Source organism: Serinus canaria, chromosome 2 (genome assembly GCF_022539315.1).
Source record: "Serinus canaria isolate serCan28SL12 chromosome 2, serCan2020, whole genome shotgun sequence".
NCBI lineage: Eukaryota > Metazoa > Chordata > Aves > Passeriformes > Fringillidae > Serinus > Serinus canaria.
Genome location: NC_066315.1, coordinates 41,745,532 through 41,770,734, shown reverse-complemented (window position 1 = coordinate 41,770,734; position 25,203 = coordinate 41,745,532). Strand labels below are relative to the sequence as shown.

General features: G+C 38.8%; 1 long non-coding RNA gene across 1 annotated transcript; it reads right to left on the bottom strand.

Moving 5' to 3' along the window:
- Nucleotides 1-1,571: 1,571 nt before the first annotated feature.
- LOC108961502 (uncharacterized) lies at nt 1,572-25,155 on the bottom strand. Its single transcript, XR_001989828.3, has 4 exons — nt 24,998-25,155; nt 12,798-12,889; nt 5,836-6,002; nt 1,572-3,581 (listed from the first exon to the last, which is right to left on the bottom strand). It is a non-coding gene; the product is annotated as an uncharacterized LOC108961502 (long non-coding RNA).
- Nucleotides 25,156-25,203: the final 48 nt, after the last annotated feature.

Here is a 25,203-nt window from a genome sequence, read left to right as displayed (position 1 = left end):
CTGTTTAAAGTGTTGTTAGGGTGCTTCTCACTGTTCTAATTAATGGCAATAAGTGCCCAGTGCAGATTCAGCACCTGCATCCCACGTTCCTTCCTAAGTGGCTGTTTGGGCACTGGACACCCAAAACCTGGCAGGGGGACAAAACCTTCATCACACTGAAGGACCCCAGTTAGCCTTTGATATGGTTGTTACCATATTTCTTAATAAATTAACAGGCATGGGATAAATGGCACTGGCATAATCATGAATATTAAAGACCCTTAGGTGTTTGTGTCCTGTTCCAGGCCCTTCAATTCCAGAAGGACATAAAGGTGCTGGAGTGGGTCCAGCAAAGGTCAGTGAAGCTGGCTAAGGGTCTAGAGGATAATGAGGAGCAGCCAAGGGAGCCAGGGTTGTTTAGCCTGGAGAAGAGGCTCAGGGGTGATCTTATCACTCTCTACAACTGCCTGAAAGGAGGGTGTAGTGAAAGGGAGGTCAGGCTCTTCTCCTGGGCAACCTGCAACAGGACTAGCCTCAAACTGTGCCAGGGAAGGTTGGGCATCAGGATGAATTTCTTCATGGAAAGAGCAATTAAACATTAGAATGGATTGCTCAGGGAGGTGACAGAGTTGCTGCCCTTGGAAATGTTTAAGGAAAGACTGGACTTGGCACTTAATGCCATGGTCTGGTTGAGGTGCTGGACTTCCTGATCTCAGAGGGCTTTTCCAAGTGAATGGATTCTGTGATGACTTGGATTTGCCATATGTAGTATTTAAGCATTTACCTTTGCTATGATGTATCTTGGTAGGCTCAGCAGCCACTTCTTGTTCTGACTCTTGGGCACAGATTCTGTGGATGAGTGCGGTGGAGCCAGGTAGGGGACTCTCTTTTGAACCCTCATAGTTATATTTACAACAGGAAGTAGGATGAGGTTAGAAGGCACCCCAGAAATGTCCCCTTCAAGCACCAAAAAGTTCCCTGTGTCTCTGTTCCTTGGAGTCAAGCTCCACAGACACAGGGACCGTTGCCTTTAATGGCCATCATTGACATGCACTGTGTGCTTCTTCTGTGTCACTGTGGGGTTCGTGTCAGACCCTGCTTCCACAGTGATAGTCAACAGTTATCTCTTGATATGGGATCACTTTATTATTTCTCCAGACATGGTTGTCCAAGATTTCCCCCTCCCCCTACCCCTTCCTCATTTATTCCTGTTAAACATCACCTTATTTTCCTACTTGTGACAGCAAATGTAGATACACTCAGTTCTGATTAAGAGACTTCAGCTTGTACAGTTTTTGTCTCGTTGCCAGCAGACAACACTTGTCAAGACAGCCCAGAGTGTCTCACACACACTGCACCTATGGTGTGCCTCTTGCATGTTAGGGGAAAGTTGTCCTTGGGGAAGTCAACAGCTAAAGGGATTCAGTGGAAGTAGGATTTCTTAACAGTCTTCTTGGAGTGGCCTCCAGTGACAGTGTTCTCCCTAACTCTGTTATCAGGCCTCTCAGAGAGGTCAGGTTTGTAGGTAAGGAAAAATTTAACACAGGGAAACAGTGGGGAAGAAATGCACTCTAACACACACCAGCTCTGAATACATTTAAATCACAGCTTTTAATGAGCCAGGCCCTGTAACATGAAGGATTCTGAAAAGGAACAGGATTATTTCAGGAATTTGAAGAGCAAGATGATTCTTCCTATTTTGTACTTGAAGTTATGAATGTTCCAAATTATGTCTAATAACTTACTATTTATCACCACTTCTTCATTTTCACTCAACTCTGATCCGCAGTCTTTCTTTTAGACATATACATGTGAAAGAATCACACAATTCTTATTCTTAAATATCTTATTCCAAGTCTCTGAATTTGTTGTATCTTCTTTTGTAAGAAAGAGCTGTTGGATGAGTATGTATTTGCGAGTATCTGCAAGTAAAGTTGCAATAGCAAGTCCTCCTGATGTGTATATATTTAACATTGTAGTTATTTATTAATGTTGCCATTCTATTTATTTATATGTGCATATATATATGTAAGAACCATGTTGCTTTGGTAAGAAATAAAACTTATAATGGGAAGAGCACTGTGCTACAAGAGTAACTGCATATTCTCTCTGATTTTATCAAAACAAGGAAGTCACCAAAAATCTATGCTGAGTGACCAAGCCAGAATCCAGAATGACCAATGTGGACGTAATATGGATGTCCATGTCCCTGTCTCCCAGGCTTGGCCCAGTGTTTATTCCTAGTGCCTGAGCAGGAGCCTGCTTGCTCCAGAGCATGTCACATCAGGATGGGCACCATGGTGAATGTGCCGTGCCGTTCTGTAGCTTTTCTTTAACAACCATGCCAAAAACTATTTAGCTTCAAGTGTGGCAGCCCTGGTATCCAGCTGATCCTCTTCCACATTGTGACATCTAGAGGACAGTAAGAGTTTGCTTTATCCATGTCTTGCCATGAAAAGACAGGTGTCTGCTAAGGAAGGCAGGAGCCTCCTTTGAAATGGAAAATATAAACCCCCTCCCTCCAAATTATTATAATTTTAAATTAAGGGGCTCTCAGGCAAAGATATGGAAATAAGAATAACAGTTCTTTACTAGGAAAATTAAAAATACAAATGCATTAGTACAAAAAAAACCACTGTCAGAATCAGAATACAACCCGACACCCTGTTGGTCAGGGTATTGGAAGCAGTCCCATTAAATGGTGGCTGCAGTGGTTCTGTTGAAGCAGTGATCCTGTAGAAGGATGTGCTCTTCCTCTGACGGTCTAGTGGTGGTGTAGATGGACCTAGTCTTCCTCTGGGAATCTAGTAGGAAAACGGCTGCTTCTGGTGTTCCAAATCTTAGATTATATCCAGGTAGGAATGCTTGGCTCCTCCCCCTGGGTGCAACATCTCCCAATGGGATGATGTAATTTTATCAGTCATGCCGTGAGACTCAATGGCCCATTAACAGCAGGTATCTCCCAGAGGGTGGATTGGTCATGGAAGAGCTAAAGAAAACTGCCCCAGCTGGTTTTGACAGGTGGCCCAATTAACAGTAGATAACTGCCCCACTTCTAACAGATGGCAACAGAATACACACCCCCAGCCACATCTTGCAACCTAAGACAATCAATCATGTAATAATTTTACCACAGGACTTGTTTACCTGAGGGACACTTACAGCAAGCTTTGGTATAACTTCCATCACCATTTTGCATGTCTGTGGCTTGTAGTTCCAAAATAATTTCTCTTTTTCCATTTCTAGGGGGCAGACAAAGCAATTTTTATCAGCTGGCCTTTTTTTTTTTCAGTGTGGATTATTTTTAAAAGGAACTTAAATAAAATCTTTTCTTATTAATACTCAATTACTTATATGTGTGGAGGTTACTGAAGGAAAGGAAGAGACCTGCCCTTTATTACAATTCAAACACACAGTCATGCAATCAAAAATGTTGACATTTTTCCTTCAAAAATATTGTGGTAACATCACTACTTTCTTCTAAGGAAAGAGGAGCAGGTTTCTTGCATAATTGTTTCTTATATCATACTATTGTTTCTATGCTTGTATGATTTGCATGCTGCTTGGGATCTCTGGTCTCAGGGAGTCAGGCACGCCATCTGCTGTGGAAGATACAGAATAAAATCAAATACCATTTGTGAGAGTAAAAAATGTGTGTGGGAAAAAAAAACCCAAACCACTCCTAAAATATTACCTCTCCTGGAATTTTGTTTTTTCAGGAAAGAAATTACAACAACTCAGGCTTTTAAAACAAATCTCATTCTGAAGAAAATAAACATGGTACAGAGATGGGCAGTTTTTCTAAGTTTCTTTTGTCCTTTTCTAGGTTAAATTGTTAGAAGCCCAAAGGAGCCAACTGTAACTTGTAATTTCAAGGACAGTGGGGGAAGTGTCAGGACCTATCTGCTCTCAGACAGAGTAGTCTCAGCATCTCATCCCTGCCTTGTACACTACCTTCCTTTATCAGACTAGATTAAGTAGAAGTAGACCAGAGTTTTCTCTCTGCTTTTGGCCTCAAAAAGCAAACTTTTCAAGGCTCCATTTCAAGTCCTTGGAGACCCAAACACAGCAATACAGCAATCTCCTACCCAGCCTTACAGCTGTAATGAGATGTAGATAACCTCTCCACTGATCATACCAGCAAGACCTGGCTCGCAGGGGAGAAAATCAGGATTTGTGGCATCCCTAGTCACTGCCAGAAGAGATTTCTCTCACTATGGAAGAGAGAAAAGAATATGGGTAGCTCCAAAGGGACCTGTGAAAATTACAGTTTTTTTCCAGATTCCACAGTATGAAAATCTCAGCAGCACTTTGTCTGCCTAGTATATTCTGAAAGAGAATTTAATGGAAGAAATTCTTTCTATGTTATTATTAAAGCCCCCTCTCCTTTGCCACTCTAGTTTAAAAGCCATTACCCCCTAGGTGGCACTGTCCAATAAAACACGGCATGTTTAAATATGGAATGATCATTAAGAAAGAGTCATTAAGGTTGGAAAAGACCTTCAAGATCAACCTGTGGCCAAACACCACCATGTAAATAAACCATAGCACTTAATGCTATATCCAGTCATTTCTTGAACTCTTCCAGGGATGGTGACTCCAGCACCTCGAGCAACAGGTTGTACCAATGCTTGTCAGCCCTTTCAGTGACAAAATTCTTCCTATGTCCAACCTGAACCTCCACTGGTGCCATTTTTTCTTGTCCTGTCACCAGGCCTGGGAGAAGAGGCTAACCTCCACCTGGCTACACCCTCCTTTCAGAGGATTGTAGAGAGTGATAAGGTCCTGCCTGAGCCTCCTTTTCTCCAGGCTAAACACTCCCAGCTTCTTCATCTGCTCCTCATAGGACTTCTGCTCCAGACCCTTCATAAGCTTTGCTGCCTTTCTCTGGACACGCTCCAGCACCTCAATGTCTTTCTTGACAGTGAAGGGCCAAAGACTAAACATAGAACTTGAGGTGCCGAGCACAGGGGGACAATCACTGCCCTGGTCCTGCTGGCCACACTAATTCTTGTTTGCAATGTAAACTAGCATAAGTATGTTGAATATAGCTATTAGCCTCAGCTTGGTAATCTCTTTTTCTGAATCTGTCTCTCAAAATCAATAAAACATGCTGCTGTGAATCTCATTTAAATACAGTATTTTTACTTTTAGAGTGCTATGGAATATATTTTCCTGGAAAATTATTGTATAGTGCATGTATTTGTTCTGTCTGTGCTCAGTGAATAAACTAGCAGAGGCTGTGCTTACTTTAGCAAGTCATTCAGAGCAGCAGGAGCAGATTGACAGCTGTAAACTGCAGGGGCTGAGGTTCCTCACAGTTCCAGTATATTCTCATACAGAAGATATTTTGCATCTGGTGGGAACTGGCCCAGCACGGCTCATCATCATCAAAAAGCTCAGGTTCTGAGTGACACTATTTTACTTGTTTCATATCCCACTCTTCACTCTGGTGCTGGAACATGGATTGCTTGGTGGCGCAGGGGAGGAGGAATAGCCTTTGCCCTCCAGGCACTGTAGCAGTGCCAGGAAAACACCTTGAGTACACCCTTCTTACTCCTTGCTTTCACATACAAAAAAAGGAGACAGAAAATCTTTCTGACAGTGTTTACCACTGTGACAGCTTTGTTCACAGCCAAATAGAGATGCTAAGCCTAGGAGACAAACTTAGAGGATGTTGGGGATGTGGAAAGAGAATAAATGGGTGCAAAACTTCTGAGAGCAAGGAGGTGCCACTGAGAAACAGGGAACTGTGGAGCATAAGGGATTTAAAGGAATGATGCCACAATATTCTCAATTAATTTCTGTAATTCCCTTTTGAGGAGAGGTGCTCTGCTTTTCTTCATATTATAGTACCTGGTAAACAACTCCATCATGTACATCCTCTTTGCTCATTCAAGATTTTCCTTGTATATGGTACTATGTGTTGTCTCTTCATCTGGCTCTCACAACAGCATCATTATCTTTTTCTGGTAATGGGTTTAAGTCCAGACATCATCCAAATTGTGCCATGTAAGGCTTTCCTAGGATAAGAAACAAAACACAGTTTTATATAATCTTCCTAATTTTTCTCTTCTGGTGTCATCCAGAAGAAATCTGCCCACCCACTTACAATTACTCTGGCAAACAAAGAGGTTGTGGGAGGAGAACTATTCACATATCACCATACATTTGGGGTTGTTTTCCTTCCTGTAGAGAAGGCTAGCAAAAATCTTACAGAACTTTGGTCTCCAGTTCAACTCTTAAATTGACTGGAGTACCTTTATTTCAACAAAAGAATGCTAAGACCCAATCCATAACTTGCAGAGGGGCAAAATTTCCAGTGTTACCCAGTTAGGAGTAAAAGGTCTCTAAAACATTTTGTGATTACATCCGTGCCTTTTAGTGCAAGCAGGAATTCATTTATTCCTAACAGGAGGATGTCTGCATGATGTATGTGTCCAATGTGTCAAGCACTACTTTATGCCCTTCAACACTGCAGAGCTTTGACCCTTTTTAAAACACAGAACTAGAAAGCAAATGTACCTGTGATGAATCAGAGGCTTTGAGGAAACATTGGTTCTTTCAGCCCAGCCTTAAGAATCCTTCCTGTGCTGGCCCAAGCTGATATGCACACTTAGTAGAAAACTCTAATACTGGATGTCTTTGGTTTGCAACAGCTAGGAGGTTGGAGCTTATTAGGAAATTATATTATGTCTCCAGGCACTTTTTGAAAAAGTAAATTCTTACTAATGACTTGTTTGTTGTAGTTATTATTCTCAGCATTTCTCCAGACATTCAGAAATAGATTATTTCTCCCTTGAGAAGTATATAGCAAGTTTTTTCACTAAAGAAACAAACTATTTTGCTGATAAACCCTATATGAGATTTTGCAAAAGCCAAAAAATGTGTTCAGTACAGTTTTTCTACCTTAACAGTGTGCAGTAGAATTTTTATGTATGTTCTCATTATTTTTCATTTTTTTTAAGCTCTATCAGGGATTTGAGTGAATTTGAAGTATTTTTTCCTCCAAAACTTATAGGAGCTTAGAAACATAACACTGCCACACTATATATTAAAAGATGTTAAGTCTATAGTGATGGGGTTGTTTTTTTAAGAAATAGGAGGGAGTTTTATATATTATTTGCCTAAAATTGTAGGCCTCTGTAAAACTTGCATCTAAATGTCATCATGCTGCACATCTGCAGATCATACTGAAATATCCAATTTTTTTGTTGTGAAAAGCAACAGGAAATAGCCTGTTGGCAGCTACTATGTTCTCTCTGTGAGTCTGTGAAGTTCTGACTCAGCCTCCAGTTCAATCAAAACCTCAGGTTTTAATGATACATGATTAAATACAAAGGGGGTTTTGTTGGTTTTTTAATTAAATTTTAACTTTCTGTGTTACATCTCAGGAACAAAATACTGCATGTGATCCTGGATGAATGCAGGACAAAAATCCTAACCCACATGTTTTCTTTATTTATAAATATTAATGTAGACTTTATTTTATTTCAATAGTTCATGTTGACTCTTGAATTTCCAAATATATTTGACTGCAGTAGTAATTTCTGAAAGCTATTTTAGCTTCTTTCTATCTATCTGTCCTTCCTGCCTAATCTAATTCAGTTGTAAATGCACATGGCTTCAAAAGAAGGAGGAAAAAAGCATAATGAAAATAGTCTTTATGCTTCAAAATGTTAAAAAGATGGAAAACTATTTAAAGAACAAAACATGTCTCAGGAGCTCGAGAATCATTGTGGACTGACATATGGTAATCGTATGTCAGCATATGCCTGTGCTGCTTCTACAGCACATCTCCATTTGCTAAATTCTATTTGTGTCCAAAGTTGTAGCAAGAAGATCAAGTTTCAGTGCACTTAAAAAAAAATGTACAAGCATGATTACATGTTTAAGTTTTAGTTTTCTGTAGAAGCAATACTGCATATTTTTATTCTTTCCTTGTTTCCTTGCTCCTTTTTCTGATTTCAGAGACCATCTTGACACTTCAATTTACCCATCTCACCCCATGTTAATTTCTTAGTATCAGGAAAATTGGGATCAACTCCAAGATTAATAAGTATTTCTTTAAAGTTGGGGGGGGTAAGATTCAAAAGATGCATTGCATAGAAACATGTGGAATTAGAAGAGGGGAAACAGTTTCAGTTTCCTGCTCTAAATCTAGTAATTTAATAACCTAATCACTGAGTCATTGTGTGTATTTTTTTCTGGTTCCTAGAACCCAGAAATCCCATTCTGAACTAAAGAAATCTTCCTTTGGAAAATTTTGCTGAAGTTAATATAATTTTAGTTTCAATTAAATAGGACTATTAGAAAAGTGCTGGGAAATTTCAGATGCAAACTAGGTGTGAGTTATGAGCTAACCCCAATTCTCATGTTGTTTCCTAAGAAATATTCCTTCCTCCATCTCAAAGCTGAGGATATAGGTTTGTTTCAGTTTTATAACCCATGTTAAAGCTGACAAACTATATTGGACTCTTCTGGCTACTAGAAGATAAGTTATTAGGAGCTGCAAATAATGTTGACAATTAACAGCAAAAATACTGAGTATTTTATAGGGGTCTAAGATTCTTTCTATTACTACAGTGTAAATGGAAAGCATTTCACTTAAGGATACTGCATGACAGGGAAATAGGTTAGAGCAAGAAAAGATTCCAAGGGTAACATTGTGTTGTTTGGGTTACACAGATAAAGTAAATGGAGCACGTATTTCCTTTCTATCTGGAAACAAGCAGTGAAGAATTTCAGTTTCCAGTCAGATGAGCAGGGAGTGGATTCTCCTCTCAAGATAAACCCAAAATAACTTTGCCAAAGGAATGTCTCTAGATTGACACTGCTATACTCCAGATGAGAACTCCCCCCACATTTCTGAGTCTCAAGCATGGATGAATGCAGCAGACCGGTGAAGCAATCATTTAATCATTCAGTTCCATTAAAGGGGACACTGGTTAGCTACATGCATCATGAGCTAGAAAAAGGAGAGCTACTTTGAACATGCACAGGCCTTGGGATTAGAAAACCACCACGATTTCTGCCCAAGGATTGCTGCACTGAAATCTCTTGGAGGTTTCTATCATAGCCCAGCACTGTGGTGGTGGATGAGAGGCTGTGCAATAGTTGCTGCAGTTTCTGCTTCGCTGCATTACCTTGTAATGACATTAGCACATATTTTACATTCTGTGAGGGGAATGCTTCCCTCCTCCTCCTCCCTGCCGCTTAGAAACAGTGAAGAGATGAGATGTGACACTTGAAAATGCTATAGCGCTGTGACCTCACCAGGGTATAAGATGGTCTTAGTGGAGGCAGAAAATTCAGCTGCCTGAAGTACTTTTGCTTCGTCCAGCTGGTGTCCTACTGCCTGCAAAGCTGCTTCCAGACAGCAGTGCTTTGTTATTCACTTGACTTTACTAGCCCTTGTCAGAGTTAATTGGATTTGTGACATGGTCAGATGTTTATTTCTTGATTCTGTTGTCCCTTGCCTTACAGAACACATATGCCAGGGGAAACAACAGTACATCTAGCAAATACCCAGCTATGAAGAGATACATAGAAACGCTGTCCAACTTTTTAGGAGATAAAATTTAAGGAAATGTGTGCTTAAAATATTTCCCCCCTCTAATTTATGACAATATTGTCACTTAGCTCTAATTTATTACAATAAATAAAGCAGTTATAAAACCTTTTGTTTAAATAAATCTACATCTCTCTAGACAGTCAATTATCGCATTCATTAATGTTGTCATGTATAAATGCCCAACTAAACCTTATTGTAGCTGAATGCTGTTTTGGGGAAGAATGCACATAAATCACATAAACAAAAGTTACACTTCTGGTAAAATCTCTTATTTTATTAAGTATTTGAAAAACTTACACTCTTATGCCTACAGTCATAATTTTATTATACCTTCCTTTGTGTAATAACTTTAGTTTTCTTTGTGAGATTATATATAATTGTAGTTATACAACTCACTTTCTAAATCTTTGGTACTATTACTGATGTAGTATTTTGCTGTAAATGTTTTTAAATAAAATGAAAAAATGTTTATGAAGTTTTGATACCTCTAAATGATTTAAATCAAAACAAAAAAAAAATTACTTAATTTATAACTGCTACAAAAAGCATGAGTTTTGGCACGGAATCCCAGAGAAGGTTTTATTCTGAAATGCAGTCTCCCTTCTTACAGTTTTGGTTGGATGAGAGGCCCACATGTGACCTTAGAGAACAGATAAACACACACTCATGCTCACAGCACTCTGGAAGTCACAGTGGATGCAGTCTTTTCTTCAGGCTTGAAATAAGAGTAAATCAAGCACAGCTTTGTGAACAAGGAGTGTATAGAAATACCTGAACAGTCATTCATATGTCAGCACGAGCTAAATTTCATAGATGTTATATGATAGTAACAGCAGGAGGAGAGGGGGAGAGAGAGACAGATTGACAAAGCAGTTAAGCATGGGCTTAACTTTAAGTTTGTATTCAAATCCTCATGAAGTCAACAGCTATGCAGTTGGAGCTATGCCAGGATGCAGCTGAAGATGTGACCATCAAAGTCTACTTTATGTAAGCATGTTGTTACTAAGTTTGTAAGCAGAAATGGAGTTAGGCTAGTGCAAGAGAGTAATAAAATCAAAGAGAAACTACATATCATCACATCAGCAAGAGACAGAATGTATGATTTATTTCTATTTCATTCTAATTTTATTATTAACAGACCCCCAGTGCTTGCAATAAACATAACGCTGCAGTAGCACAGGGGCAAATCAATTGAGCTTGGTGTCATCGTGGGCAGCTATTTGAAGCATCTGAAAAATGCACAACAAGGCTAACCTCCACTCCAACATATTGTACTAGCTGAGAAACAGAAGAGGTCTTTTTTTTTTTAATTATAGTGCTTTCACCTTTTGTACTGATTTTGACAGGCCATTGGTTCCTTAAATAAGGAAGTGTTTAGTCCTTCATCTCTTACCCTGTGAGGTAACATTGTATAAGCCAAAATAATGTCCACCTAGACTCTGAAACTGTTACTCTACCCCACTAGGAACTTCAGGAATAAACTTACTGCCTTTAGTGGGGCAAGGTCTGAAGTAAAATCACTAAGCAATTTTGCTGAAAAAGTTACAAAGCTGGAGAAATTTTATCAGAATATCATCTTCTATTGTATCACTGTTTCTATTTGCCAAATTAATTACAAGACTTTCTTATGCTCTACTGTATTATGTTAATTAAAAATTCTTCATTACATTTCCTTGAGGGCAGTCATAAAAAAGATATCATCTCCAGAAAACACTCTATAAAATATTTGGTGTATCACAGTTCCTTCATTACATTCACATGTGCCTTTCAATATCATTATTTAGCTTCAATAAAGTTGAGATTGATTGATTTATTTACATGACACCTAGTAGCAATCTACAAACAATAGCTGGAACAGAAAAAATAGTTCTTCTCCAACCCTGCCTATTATTGTGGAATTGATTTATTTTTGGAATAGAGGTCCATTAGGAATGATAAGTTTTCTAGCAAGCTATTCAAAATGCAGCAAAATATTAAAGAATAATCAGGAAAAGGAAGAAAAATTGTTTTGTGCACTTTTATTATTTATTAACCTGAGTTGGCATTTACTTTGATACAAAAGTTACACATGTCAGAATACTCCATGCTCTTCAACTGTACTTTTCTCAACCCTAAAAAGATATGATAAAAAAATACTAAGGTCAGCAACCATGTACACACCAGCATAAAGCTTATCAGCTTCTATTTATTCTTACAGCTCTTTCACAATAGATTATTAATACCAAGGTTGTATCAACTACCATGAATATTTAACTAATTAAAAAATTGCATATTAGTCCACAAGATATAGCTGATGCCTGATTGAATCTCCAATAAGATTAAATATTACTGGGGGTGGGGGGAGGGGGGAAAGAATGTCTGTTAAGATAAAAGGAAAGCACAAAACCTCAACAAAACCTAATGCTAATGTCAGAAGCCAAATTCCAACTTAAAAAGCAACATTCCTCTAGACATGCTGCTGCATTTTGTGTCATTTCTTCATGAACCTTCCTCGGAAGCAGGACTGCTACAAAGTGATGTGTTAAAGGCATCCATCCCTGCTTTCAGGTACAAGGCCTTCCTTAGTGACAGAAATAGGATGTCCACTTATGAAACAATTTCTTAAAGTAAAGAATGTGGGTTACTAAAAGCTGGCACAAGATAAAACATTTCCAGGCCTGGAAGTTCCTTAGCTTCCAGCCCTGCCAGGAGGCAGAGCCCCTCAGCCCAGGGTGACAGGGATCCTTTGAGAGGGAGTCCATCTGGACACTTGCTCAGGGACCTGCAGCCCTAAGTGCTGCCAGCCCTGCCTCAGAGGCAGCTGCAGATCTTGGAAGGCTGGGCCACCTGCCAAGTGGATGGGTAGAGAGCTGGCAGGCAACCAGCAAGTTTCTGGCAAAAATTTGACAAGCTTGGGTTCCACAAGATTTCTCTTTTAAAACATAAGAATGCTACCTTCTCTTCACAACAAAATACTAAATAGTTTATGTTAGGAAGTGCATTTTGTACAATTCCATTTTCTGCCTCCAAAAATACATGTTGAGTAAAATTTAACTTGACAGTTTGTGGTGAAGTTCAGATAAGACCAAACATTAAGGAATATATGCCTAATGAGAAAAACTAGTATTGAAATAAATAGAACCACACAATCTACCTGCTATGTCTGTGTCATCTGTTGCTTGAGCAGTGCAATACAGGACACTGCAGAAGTTCTGCAATTAGTTCTAAGAAACGCTGAAGTATCACAGGCAACATATCTGCTTACCCATGGCGCTTCCTCAGGCAGAGGCAGGCAGACACTGACTGGAACAAGGGGTTAAAATGTAACTCTCACAAGATTTTGTTGACTTCCCTTAGCTAGAAATAGAAAAAACATAATGTGATTTCCTGATATAGCTCAGTATGAAGTTGTCTCAGTACAATTTTTAATATGTATTTTAGACAAAAATTAGCACATATTAATGTTAATAGAGTTATAATGCTTATTGTGTCTGAGCTAGAACCTTCAGCTTGGGTTGTGCAGTTTGCTTACATATTTAAAAGAGCAGGAAAATCTACAGCTCTCCTACTGCCAAATAGCATAAGTAATTAATCAGCAACTACTTAGCTCTTGAACTACCTAAGCTAAAGAATTCTAGCAGCTATACTTTTGGGGATTGAAGGCTGAATCCACACAGATGGATCCAATATTCCTTCTGTGCTGGTGTCAATGCTTTACACTCTGACAGGGTGGCTGGGAAGCCCCAACCCAAGTTCATATTATTCTATATTCATATATTGTTTTATAGTCAGGAGTTCACTATAAGGAATGCTGACAGAGTTGTCCCTTGTGAGTATCTACATCTGACTGAATTTGGTTTTCAATATTCCCCCTTCAGCTTTAAACAACACAGGTTTCATGCACTCAGCTAAGTATTAATTAGCCTGATACCTATCACCTGTGGGGAAAATAACTCTATGCCATGTTACGTTCCTTCAGCACTTATAAAACTGTGAGAACCAGTTTCAGCTGTTATATGCACTTAAACTTCTGCTTTTCTTTTGTGTAGGAACCTAAACTATCTGTTAATGAAGGTAGAAATCACTGTAGCAGAGAATCACTGTTGAAAACACCAGCATTTATGGTATCCTTTTGCAGCCAGAAAATTCTGTTGTACCAGTACAAGATTTCTGAGAGAAAATACCTGGCAAAAGACAACAGAAAGTGTTAAGTTTTATCTCAAAGTTTCCATTTTATATATTGCACTATAAAATGTAATACAGTGCAATATATAAAGATGGTGGAGTCAGCAGGACATAGAGGTAGTCAGTACACATTTTAATGTGCTGCTGTCTCCTGCGCTATCCAGCCCATTGGGAGAAACTCTTCATTCCCTCTAAGGCTTCCACTTATGGATATAATGATGACTATAATATATTTGGCTGCCTTCCTAACAATACCTAGCGGCATCCAGCACACATACTGTAGTAGAATATAACAATTTTGTAAATGTGGAAAAGAGACACATTTTCTGAAGTCAGTGAGTACAGCTAGGGAAAAAAATACCCAACAGGAAAGACTGCACTGCAGACCACTTGTATAAAGCAAAGCCTTTTCTTCAGAGAAGGACACCTTTATTTAATGAATTTATATTAAGCTGAAGTTCTTTGTCCAGCTTGCATGTTCTTGGTCACTGGCATTTTTCATGAGACAAAGCAAATGCTGATCCTCTTTGGGCTGTAACGGAAAACAGCTGCTAGTCAGAACTGGGGTATTGAGAGCACTTGGTCAACCCAACTTCACAGAAGGTTTAAGTAGCTCCAGACTGTATCACATCTGTCAAAGCAGCAGCAAATACAACATAAAATGTAGAGCAGGTCCAATTTTTAGTGTGTCAGTAGAATCAGCCTGCAGTTATTTTTAACTGTCTCGGAAAGCTTAGCAGGCAGATACAGTTAATCCTTTAAAGGATTTGCAGGTATTCATAGCTTAATAAGTAAATATAGTGGATTAAGCCAATAGGAGCTTGTAGACAGTCAAAGACAACCTTTACATGCTAACATTAAAAAAATAAAAAGACAGTTTATTTTATATAGTCCTTTCCTGACAATCACCCTTAAATTGTCAGTATGTGCCAGAATCCCATAGAGTAAAATATGACATAAAAGTGTTAGTCATTAATGTCAACATGTGTGATATTTATCAGCAAGCAGTGAATTTCTCTTGTCTTCTATTTCCATTATCCTACAAGTGCATTGAAAAGCAGAGCTGCATTGTGAAAATAAATTAAAAATATATCTGCTTATGTAATAAATAAATAAAACTAAAATGGCACAATTCATTTCAGTAAGAAGAAACAAGGCTGAATTATTTTTATAGGTCATATTTTATATTGCTTGTATTCTTTTTCAGGATTCACTGACTTAGGCTCAGCTGACAGATGTGGGCCTTCAGTATATTCATAAACACCGTGAAAAAGAACACATAATTAGACAAAGGAAAAAACATCAGATGACACAAAACTATTAGGCTGAGGAAATCTAGGACTAGCTATGAAAAGCTTTGGAGGTGGTTCAATACTGAATGAGTGATAAAATGCCAGAGGCTATTCAGTGTCATTAAGTGCAATGCACATCAAGAAGGGAAGAGAAAATACACATATATGTATATATATGGGGTGTTAGTATCACCAGGAAAGAAATATGAAAATATCTGGTGCTTAAAGGAAAAAACATACCTGGGATTTATTTTAAAATTAACAGAAAAACATGAAAAATCTGCCCTGTAAACACTCAGGCCACAAACACTTTATGAATAATTTGGAGCTTTAGTCATGTCATTATCAAAAACATTATGACAGAATTAGAAAAACATCTAGAGAAGAATATGAGAGCAATGTATCAAGTAATGAACTTTATTCAAAAGATGATCTGGTAATAGCAATTCACTAGTTTTCCCAATATAAATATTGGAAGGCATGGAAGGCTTTTTTTTTTTTTTCAATTAATAAACTAAGCTTACTTTCATTACATAATGTGAGGCATAAATTGTACATGGACCAGAAAAAGCATGACTTCATTGATTCAGCAGTTCTATTCAGTAGGTCAGCAGTAACTGTTAAACAAAAGAGTCTCCTAGTCACTGAAGGCCTGAAGAGCATGATGGAAAAATCACTGCAAGCATGACTGCCTCTGGACACTTTTTCCATAAGTATCTACTTACTAGGTTAGGTAGACTTTTCATCTGGCTGAATTCAGAGTTCTCAGGTCCTCATGACTAGAATGACTGAAATCATTATGTATATTGTTTGGCATATTGTTACAAGAAATTTGGCCAAGAGCTCTCTGTTTCTATCACTGCTACTGAAAAAGAATCACAATAAAACAAAAGTGCTTCATTAACTGTCCAACTGAAGCAGTCTAATTCCCTACACATTTTTGAGGTTATATATTCTGGCTACCAGACAAACCACTGCTTTCACACCTCAGCTGTGTTAACTGAAATATAGTTGAAATATATGTAGATAAGAGATACATGAAAGATAAGAGCAGGATGTTACTCCACAAGGTTGTAATTAGGACCCTGCTCTTCCCAGGTAAGTCAATAGTGGGATGCAATGTTGACTCTGATGCTTGAACAGAATTGTGAGACATACAAACATAGGACTAGAACTCCTAAATCACTGCAAGTACTCAGCTCTTACACTTGCATCACTTAATTTATTTCAGAATCTGACCAAAGTCCCTTTAGTAACTACTCTATCAGATGGAGGTCTCAATGTGAAAATTCTGTTTTGATTTTTAGAGTGAGTGCATAGCTGGTCAGTTGATGACTTATGCTCTTCTACTAACACAGTTCCTTGGCTTCAAGAGAGCTTTACCTCTGTGATGGTACATTCAGAGAAGTAAATTATATCATCTGTTAATACTCGCTTAGCTTGGCTCATTGAGGCGAGAGCTTTCACAGCACATCTCTCCTACCATGGTATGCAATGTGAAGAGGTCCCATCTGGCTGTGACACCAGGCCTGTCAGAGCAGAGACACTGCAGACATTCCACACCCGCATGGACCTGGTCCCAGGAGCTGTGCAGATAGGTTAGCACATTCCTTTCAGGCCAATGTGCCCTGTCACTGAGACAGCCAGTCTTCCTCAGCATGTATTCAGAGCCAAACTAAGGTGGCTGCACTAATTCACTTCTGGAAACAGTTTAGTGGTGATTAGATCAATTATTTACAGACTTATACTTCACTGTGTAGTGTAATTACACTCCAAGTTTCCCACTCTACACTTCCAATCCCATGGATCACCAAGCTCTTTCTACTCACCAACTCTGTACTGATTTGCCTTTCTGAAATGCCAAATTTCCATAGAACAGACTCCAGTTTTTCCATACATCTCAAAGTCTGTGATAACCTTAGACATGCAAACTGAAAAGAATTTCAGCATTTGCACTAAGGGCTTTGCTGGAATGCTGAGCCCTGCAAGTCACTACAATGACTCGGAAGCTTAGTGACAATTCTATTAAGAGAATGACATCACTTATCATTTTGGAAGAAGCATCTTAATATAGTAGTGGCAGATAACTGACATCACCATCAGCAAATTCCTAAGAGATGCCTGAAAAGGGAAGAAATGCAGTTAAATAGTAGGAAATCAGGACTGACAGAACACTTGACAAAGGTTCTGCACTTTTTAAGAGCAGTCTATCTTCATTACTCACACATTCCAATCTTTCCCCTTTACAATCCAATTTGCTTAGGTAACCTGGACACCTTTCACTCCTCATGGTTTCTCTGGCTCCATTCCATCCTGCAGATTTGTGGCTGCAAGTCATTCCTACTAACAGACACTGCACAGAGAACACAGTTTCAGGAAGTCTACCACTTATCTCACTGACTGCTTCACTGTCACATCAGCACCTTTTCTGAATTCAGGAAGGGCAGGGGTCTAGGAGTGGAAATAAGAGAAATTGCTTAGGCCATGGATTCTATCTTGACACAAGCATGAAGGAAAGGCCAGCAGAAAGATCAACATAAAACTCAAAAAAAAAAAAAGGATTTGAGGACATAAAAGGGCTCTAAAACTCGGAGATACCATAAGAAGAGCTTTATCACAGAGGGAATGAAACATAGAATCATTGAATCACTTGGGTGGGAAAAGATCTCCAAGATCATTGAGTACAACCATTTACTTAATACTGAAAACACTAAATCATGCAAATCATGTCCCCAAATGCCACAACATCAGAAGCTCCAGGACCTCAACTGTTCCAGAGTGACTTGGTGGGTGGGAGGATGAGGGGCATTCAAGTTTTATAGATGAGTAAGAAAGGGGTTGTGAAAGAAAGTGGCTCAAGAGAAATGACACACAGAAAAATATTTAAAATTAAGATTTTTTTTTTTAATGTGTGGCCTTCTGCAAAAATTTTGATTTAGTTATTAAATATAATAGCTGTGTATGCATATTTAATCTTATGAAAGCAAGCAAAATACTACTGAAGTTGAATATACAGCCCATATGTATTTACCCCAATATGAAACAATACAATGCTTACCTTACAGTAATTTATACTCTAACATATCATTTGAAAATCTGTAACACAAAATCAGACTATGTAATTAGAAAGATCTGTGTTTGCTTAGCAGAGGTAGCAGGACTGTGGTACTTTCTCATTCCCTTTCTGCCATCCTAATGTCCAATTGCCACTGTACCTCTGGCTGCTGTACTCCTCACACAGTGAAGAAATGAATGAATATAAGGAACCAGCCTCCAGGAAACAGTCTGTGTTTGACTATCCTTTCATGCCCATTTTGGTTTGTTGCAATACCTCTGGCTTAATAGGGCTTTCACTTGATTTAGTTCCAGTCAAGGGAAGAATCAGCCCCACGAAGTGCCCATACACCTGTCCAACACAGCCCTAACATTCTGACAAACCCTCTGAACACTTGTCCAAAGGCAAAACAAAGCAACTGGAGATTTCAGATGCAATCTGAATGTAATGTGATGTGAGCTGGACAAATGCTTCAACTGACCTTGATCTCTTTCCAAAACATGGAACACCGCATTAGTAAATACCAATAGTCATTTCAAAACCTTCAGAGTACTTAGCTGAAATACTTTCATTGTAGTCATATAGTCAAGTGTTAGCAAAGTTTCATCTTAAAAATAGATGCTGCATTGGTAGTTTGCAAAGAATTTAGAGAAAAAAATTAAGCCAAACACAGGAAGCCCCAATTACAAACAGAATGCTGGACAACTATAAAGTTTTCTAGGGGAAATAACACCCTGATTTTCTTAGAAAACACGTAACATTGAATAAATCAATAATTTTTCTTTCCTTACTTTTCTTTGGTACTTTTACTCACTCAGGTATACTTGCTGTGAATCAATTCATAGAACAGTACTTCCCCAAATTAAGATTTGATCCTTTTTCTTTATCCTGTCAAGATTCTTACCAAAGTAATGAGAAATTGTTTTTATGGTCCACTAGATGAAATATTTATTCTTTTATGATGAGCCAATAAATTTATAAAGAAATCAGTCAATCCTCAACTCCATCCATAGATGTGTTCCCATCCTACAGGGATTAAGAATCAAACAGGCCTTTCCCTTGAGAGTGCCATCACTGAGTGAAGGGCAGGGGTAAGAACCTGGGAGGGTGCTGTGAACAGGACAAGAACAGAGCATCTGTTCCTGTGTGGATTTTTCTCTCCTCCTACACATTCAAGGGAGAAATACATACCAAGTGTGTACAGTGCTTATTTTTAACTAGTCAGGCAAAGGGCCATGATGGCTCTGTCCCATTGCTCTGTTTATCTCAAGGACAGCTACAAATGCCTTGTGCTGAGATCTGATGCTCTCCCCTCATGCCATGGTATACCCCTCCCTATTCTTCAAATGTTGCCTTATGTGCTAAAAATGTGTCTCAACAACACATATTCTTGGCACTCTGCAGGCAGCTCTGCTCTTTGTTTTTGTGCATCACAGCTCTTAATACAACATAAGGACAGATCTCACTTAAACAAAAGCCAAAAAAAACCCCGAAACAATCAGGCCTCCTTCCATGCTAAAGAACCTTCATAATCCTGTTTATTGAATGTATTATTTCTTTTAGGTTTGCTTTCAAGTGAGAACTCTCAACTCTCAGTATTTCTCTTATCATATTAATAAATTTTTGTTTGTTTTTCTGTTAGACATCCTAAGACATTTTAAGGCTATTCTAAGGCAGTTCTTCATATGATCAATTTTTGCTTATTTTCTGTTTGGGCTATGTTTTCCTACCAATTCACAGAGAGCACAGTACAGGTTAGTCATACATTCATAACTTGATTATACTAACCAAAGTCATCCATTTATATAGTTCTGAGGAGGATGATTTTACCAGGCAATTTTATTGAAAAAAGACATCATCCTCACTAAAGATTTCCACAGCGAGAGGAATATGGAAAAGAGTATCTTCCTCCAACATATGAAGCAACATACCACTTAGTCAAAATTGTAATTTCTAATCCAGTAGTTTAAGGAAGAACATATATAACATTTGAACTCTGAATGGCTTCAAAGACTAGTCTGTGAAAGGGAAAAAATGAGGAAATTACATGTATCCTTCTCATTTTGCAGTAAGTGGAAGATATCTTACCTTATTCCTACTGAAGGCAGAACAAACACAAAAATCTTCACAGATACCTTGAGACAACATGCATAAAGTACCTGCCACACCACAAACACAGATCTTTCCTTATTTTATGTTAGCCTATTCAAGTAGCCATGCCATCTGGCAACCAAAAAGCCACTATAAAGAAAACCAGCTACTTGAGAAAGAGTCATTCAGCTCCTTGAGGTAAAGAACTCACTGAAAAAGCAGAACTGTAAATAAAACACAAGGAAGTGCCTGCTGCTGACTGACTTTACATTAATCTGAAAAAATTATTCATCCATATATATATTTTCTGAATAAACAGTATTGTATTAAAAAACCAAACCAACCAACCAACCAACCAACCCAAACAACCTGAGACATTTCTCTCTTGGAAGAAATTACCTGCTCAAAGCAATGGAACAATTGTACTTACACCACATGGCCCTGAAAGAGCTGAACGTGCCTTGAGAGGGAATGTACCTGGTCTCCCAATGGAAAACAAGGACACTTAGATATTGGCTGATCAGACCCTCCATAGTTATTTATCTTCATATATTCATAGTATGCACATATTTTTAATCATCAATGAGACATGTAAAGCACATTTTAAATCCCACTGATTGCAAGTAAATTTAAGGGTGCACTTAAACATATGTTTAAGATGCTCTTGTAACAAATTTACGTTCAAGAAATCAAACATTTCTTGAATCTATGTGAAATACAACAGTTTTTTCCTTTTCGGCAGACCATGATATACTGCTTCACAGTTAGCTAGTCCTGACCATTTTTAAAAATTTACAGTGCAGTACATGGAAAATAAATTTAGAACTAAGAGGTCTATAGCTGCATGGTTTGCAGAGCTTATATTACCAATCAGCACAAACCATAACTGGATGAATAACAAGATTTATACTTGGTCAAAAGAAAAATAGAAATGTGATACACAAAACTGGTCAGAGTCTAGTATTTCTTAGGATTAATCCCAGTAAGGCTCCTGAGACATGTTTGTTATTCTTAAGTATTGCCTATATAGTTTACATTAACAAATTTCAGCATAGAGATTGAAATATTAATTCTGTGCTGAAGTAATCCATTTGCAAATTGTGCTATTGCAACTATTCAGGTAAGTCATACAGTATTTTTTTCATTTCTTGCCAGAATAACTTGAATGTTGTAAATAAGGTCAGTAATTCACTTTCAAGATTAGGTTTCACATGACTGGCTGTCAACACTACAAAAAAGCCATTTTCAAAAATCATTACCAACTTCATGAATGATTTCTGAATATTAATTGCACACAAATTCCAATCAGCAAATAGACAAATCACCCTGTCTTTCTCTTTTAAAGACTTAGTTTTATATTTTTGAATACATTGCAGCCAAAGACAACAAAACACCTTCTTGGAAATTTTATGTAGTCTGCTTCTTCATTGCTGCCTTTTCAAAGGGTTGCTTTTTGCACAGCAAACTACAAGCATGTATTGAGCACAGTGACCTCTATAATTCTGATTTCAACAACAAGGTCAACATGACTAAGAAGCCAGTTTTGCCTTAAAGGCAAAAGTCTCTTTAAGAACCCAAACTGGATCTTTTAAATGTAATTGAACTATAACAATTCTTTTCCACAGGCTTATGAAAAAAATGCCTTCTAAATTTGCAACCAATTTTATAGTATTTGGCCACTGACAATAGATGCACACAGGGAAGCTGGACCATCACTTTTTGAATTTCATACACTGCTAACTCAGACAAAAGTTTTTAAGTGAAGAGAGACAGGCAACAAGGAGCCCCCTGTTAAGAACAAGCACAGCATAGTCAAAACACACGAGAAAGTGCAAAGGTACAGAAAGTGAGAGAAACTGAGGCTTCACTCCAGGGATCACCAGCCAGCTGTGCACAGGAGGTGTGTCCCTGTTGGTGCCTCCTTGGTCAGCACAGCACAGGTGACACAGCTGGCTCCCTCCCAGAGTCTGGTCTTCAGCATCACCCCAGGGCAGCTCACAGAGGGATGGAGAGCTTGCCTGTATTCGGAAATTACATTATTTCACCAGTGAGATGCTGCTGCAGTTTACTCTTGTGCATGTGGGTAGTTAAGCTGTTGGCAGCACTGTTTCCAGTTAGAATGGTTGTAATAATCATCAGTTGAAAAAATATGATTTCTCAGCACAGTGGAGGGACCTGTCTCTTCATTACCTTCATATTGTATAGGCATATCTTTGCAAGTGTAACAGCCACTGAGTATAACATAGTATCAAATCAAAAACTTAACTTCAACTTCAAAACTTACAATTTGATAGCAGGGAAGACCTTTATATATTTAATGTCCCTGGCTAAATAGCTACAGGTTGGGTGAGGTAGGAGAAAATGAGGCTTTAATGTTTGCTGGGCACCATTAACATCCATTCCTATTCACAGCTACATTTTAGAAAATGCTACATGGAGTGGTTTTTACTATTCATGCACAAGAACATTTCAGCAGACAGAAAGTTATTTCACAGGGTAGGAAAGGAAAAAAATGTATTACTGATTTCCCCTCTGCTTTTCTATGGTTGCTTCATTATAGCTTTCCTACATTTGCTCTTTCTATCATGCTGTACAGCTAACTTATGAATAATTTAATTGGGATACTCTATCAGCACACTGCAGTTGATGAAGGCTTGATTGTCTCAACATTTTTGCTTCCATCCTGATTTTTTTGTAACCTAACCTGAGAGCATGATGACCAAGCGTTTCCATTTTCACCTTCTCCTCTGCAGTTCCCGAGACAGAAATAAAATGGAGAGGGGGCAGAATGGGAGGGGGTGGGATGCCTTCTGCTAAAGGCAGAAAACACATCACACAACCATCATCAAAACTTCATGTGTGACAACCTGGTCAGTGAATCCTCAGGGAATTTTAACTATACACATCCCTTCACAGTACACAGCAAAATCCTCCATTACAAGAGGATGAGGCAGTGAAAGCCACCTTAAAAAGACTCCAGAATGAATGGATGTCAGAGGAAGGAGGAAGGGAGAAAGAAAAGAGGCGGTCTCTCACTGTGAATAATCCTTGGTAGTTTTATAATTACCAGGCTTGGTCTTTTTCCCCAGATAGCAATATTAGCCCCTATAACAGTAAAAAAATCAGTTTTCTCAATATCAATATGTTTCTAACTCAGCACAAAGCAGCAAGCTTTTATTATCATTCTTCCCTGTAGCCTTTTATTTTCTACTATTTCCACATATTTAGATATTACTTTTGTCATCTACATTCTAATTTCAAAAAAATCCTAGGATTATATTACTTACATATCTCAATTGAATATAGTTCACATATGAACAATATGATAAGGAACATAATTTAAAATAACAAGAAAAATTAAGTAGTTTAAAACTCTCCTTACTTTCAGTGCCTCTAAGTGAGGTGTTTAAAGCTAATTAATCAAATTGCAGTGATTTTCCCTTTTTAAATAAAGTTTCACAAAAAATCTAAAATTCACACACCCGGATAAACAGCAATCTATTTCTCATATTATATTAAAAGTAATGTTATCCCTTTTGATTGAAGTAGGTGGCTGAATTTTGGACTCTTAGAAGTTGCTTCTGCTAGGAAACATGTTCCAGAATCTGTTGGGGCTCTTTCTTCCCCTTTCTCTTAGAATATGAACTCAACCTGCATCTGAGCTGATCTGTTTATTGTCACTGAAAAAGCATTCCCATGCCACTCTTTCCAAATTCAAACTTTGCCCTTCTTTTCCCCTTACTCTCTGGTCTTTTCTGTTCCCCACCCTTTGTACTGGCTCTGCTGCTTGTGAAATGCTTCCCAGAAGCTGAATCAGTTCATTAAATTAGCAGCATTATTCAGCCATTTCAGTAATCAATTTTTCTGCATTTCTGTGATTTACGTCAGTTGACCCAACAGTGATGAAAACCAGAGATAACAGGTGAAGGCAGTTTACAGCAGGCCATAAGGAGGCCTTGCAGGGTCATGCAGAAAGGTTTTTTCTTGGTAGCTTTTCAGCAGCATTCCTCTATTCAGTGGTCCCTATTTGCAGGATAATGCATCAACATCAAAACTTTGCAAGTCTTCTGCACCTACATTCTGTCCATGACAAAATACTTCTGATCAATAACTGTATCTACTGTGACAGATACCTCCAATTCAGCATATGGCTAACGTTGTTTCACTTATTTTATACCTGAAGTACCTGAAAGAAACACACTTTCATGAATGGTGACCTACACGTTACAGCAGCTGATTCCTACTGAAACAACTAACATGTGAAATAAACATCTGTATTTTGGGTTGCAAAGCAACAGAGAGCCATCGAGAGAAACACATGGATAAGAAAAACAGATTCGCGCCCCCCCCTCCCCGTTTCAAAATACTACTTAAAATCAGTGTTTTCCGGGAGAAAAAAAAATCAACACAGCAGCAAGAAACATAAAGGTACAAACTGCTGGTACACACAGGGAGCTAATACACCAAATACCTTTTCGCATACCCAGAGTCCCTGGGACTGTGCATCCTTTGTTTAAAAGGGGGGACACAAGGAAACATCCCCTGCGATAGGTTTTCACTGAATTCCCCTTAAGGGACAAAACTCACCCATTGAACTTTTACAGAATTTACCACCATCCTTGTGTTACCCTAGGAAACACACAAAGAAAGAGTTGGCACACTTGCTTGGTTCTTCTGAACTTCTAGCCAAAGCCGAGCTGTTAAAATGATGGTGATGTGACCCATCTTTTCCGAATTCTCAAGCGACACACGTGAGGGAAGAACCGAGTAACGAGGCCTCTTGGAGAGGATGACCACCCTGTCCTCCCCAAAAGGCACATCTTACTCCTGAGCCGCACTTACTTCTCTTGGATGCTAGGTGCTTCCTGCAGGGCCGGGGCTGCCCGGACAACACCTGCCCACGGCAACACCTCGCACGGGGGAGCAGCGCCGAAGGCAGGCGGGCCGGGAGCCGCTCGCTGCTGCGGGACGCGGCTGAGGGGAGCGGCCGGAGCGCCGCTGCCCCCGCCCCGGCCCCGCCCCCCCAACATCCGGGTCCCCGCCGGCGC